The sequence below is a fragment of the Peromyscus leucopus genome, chromosome 13 (genome assembly GCF_004664715.2).
Source record: "Peromyscus leucopus breed LL Stock chromosome 13, UCI_PerLeu_2.1, whole genome shotgun sequence".
NCBI lineage: Eukaryota > Metazoa > Chordata > Mammalia > Rodentia > Cricetidae > Peromyscus > Peromyscus leucopus.
Genome location: NC_051074.1, coordinates 10,966,885 through 10,969,039, shown reverse-complemented (window position 1 = coordinate 10,969,039; position 2,155 = coordinate 10,966,885). Strand labels below are relative to the sequence as shown.

The window sequence follows — 2,155 nt, the reverse complement described above, 5'->3', positions numbered from 1 at the left end:
TAACCTATGTATTAAAACAGGAAAAAAAAAAAACCCTGAAGTCATGTGGAATTGATTCTCAACCCAGCAAAATCATTCGATGGTAAGATGATCTCAAGCAAGTTGCTTAGTCTCAGCTGTATGACTCAGGATTATAGTTTTTTTCTCCTGTTTGTGCAGGTTAAGGAAGGATGTGAATGAGGCATTCCTGCTCTATACACAGCAGGTGCTTGCTTGTTACTATTATCACTAAACTGTAGCTTCATAAAACCAAAATTTTACTCACAGAACCACCAAAATAACAACCAAGGACACTTGTCTTTAGACAAAAGGTCCTACAGTATCTTTTTTTTTTTTTCAGTACTAATTTGTTCACTCAGCAAGCAGTCAGTTACAACTATATGTCAGTCAATATTGTTTAAATGCCATGCAATGGTAAAAGAAACAAGATATTTTGTTCTCATAGAATTTAGTTTCTTGGAGAGGGTGTTCAATATAAAAGCCTCAGTAAAACATAAAGTGAATTAAATAAAAATGGAAGCTAAAGAAACAAAAAGCAAAACAGGAAAGGGGACAGGTGCTGTTGTAGTTGAAGGATGCAGCCTGTCCTCTACTGACATCTACTCAGTAGTGACATTTGGGTAAAGGTGTATGAAAAGTGAAAGAGGAAGCCAGGTAAAGACATTAGATAGTGCTTCATTTTGAGGGAAATCGCAGTCATGTGTGTTCAAGGTAATGCCAGTAAGATTTCTTAAGTGGTTGGATATAGGTTATAAAAGCAATGGGCTCTTCCAGGGATGGTGCCCAGAGGCACTCAGAATGGTCCCACAGCTGACATACCATACCATAGGCTTTCTTACAATACAACCTCTCACAAAACTAGGCTGTCTAGAACCACTGGCAATAGGATTTGCCAAGAAGGTTGGGCAAGCACCCAAATCGTCACGTGACATGTGCCCAGACAGACCTCAAGGGGTTCAGGCTGTAAGACCTAAAGTCCTTCTGAGAGTGCCTAAGACAAAGAAGCATATGAGCAGGGCCTGTGATGGCTCCATGTGCGCTAAGTGTGTCCATAACAGGATCAAGGAGCTTTCCTTGTTGAAGAGCAGGAAACTAGTGAAAGTGTTGAAGGCACAATGACAGAGTCAGAGAGTGAAATAAATATGGCGCTTTTTATGTAATAAAAGTCGAGGCTTGTTCTGAAGAATAAATAATAAATAAATAGAAAGAAAATAAATGGGAAAAAAATCTAAAGACATCCATGATATTTTTAACCGAACAATTGAAAGAATGCAGTTTCAGTTGCTAAAATGGGAAAGATAATAAAGGTGTTAGGTTTGGGGAAAAGGACTGATATGTCCAATTGGAATATAAATTTGAGAAAAATATTAGACATGTATTCAAGATTTCAGATGGCCAACTATGTTCATTATAGAATATGGGCATCCTGGAACTTTTAACAACATAGAACCAGGAGATTCATCAGGAGTTGATTGCATAGAGCACCGTATCTTAAACTGGGGGTCATTATTCATGTGACTAAATGTTGGGGTCATGAAAATTTAGCAACAATAAAGGCTGTCTGGATGCACAGAGACCTAAAATTCATTTAAAATCAAACACATAATGAACTTTAAATGTATCTGACCACACTCAGTCATTCCACATCCTGCAACTTCAACTGTGGCCTTGGTTCTCTGCACAGACAAAACATGCATTTTGCACTGCAGATCCCATCACGGCAGGCATTGCCCATGAATACTGCCTGAAATACTCTGGCTCATATTTTAATTGCATCATGAATATCAGCTTCTTCCTATTGTACACACACAGTTTTCTACTCTCATGAAAACGTAATGGTTTAATCACAGAAAACAAAGACTGCTAATATTTTTCTATCATTCTTCAGCATTTAAGTAAAATCAGTGTATCTGGGGTTGTATTGTGTTGGAATATTTGACCTTAAAAATTATTCTTTGACATGAGTTTCAAAAAATTGTTAATGAATTTTGACTTAGCATTAGGACAAAATTTCCAACAATTTCTAAAATGGCTCTGAATATAATTCTACTGTTGTGTACTACATATTTTTGTGAAGCACTATATTCAAGACTGACAATTTAAAAAATCAAAATATCAATCAACTCTAAAAACGTTGAAACTGCTCCAAGCCATG

The 2,155-nt window shown here is 36.8% G+C and overlaps 1 pseudogene; it reads left to right on the top strand.

Annotated features, from left to right (window-relative positions):
* The first annotated feature begins 776 nt into the window (after positions 1 to 776).
* LOC114707777 lies at positions 777 to 1,140 on the top strand (annotated as a pseudogene).
* Positions 1,141 to 2,155: the final 1,015 nt, after the last annotated feature.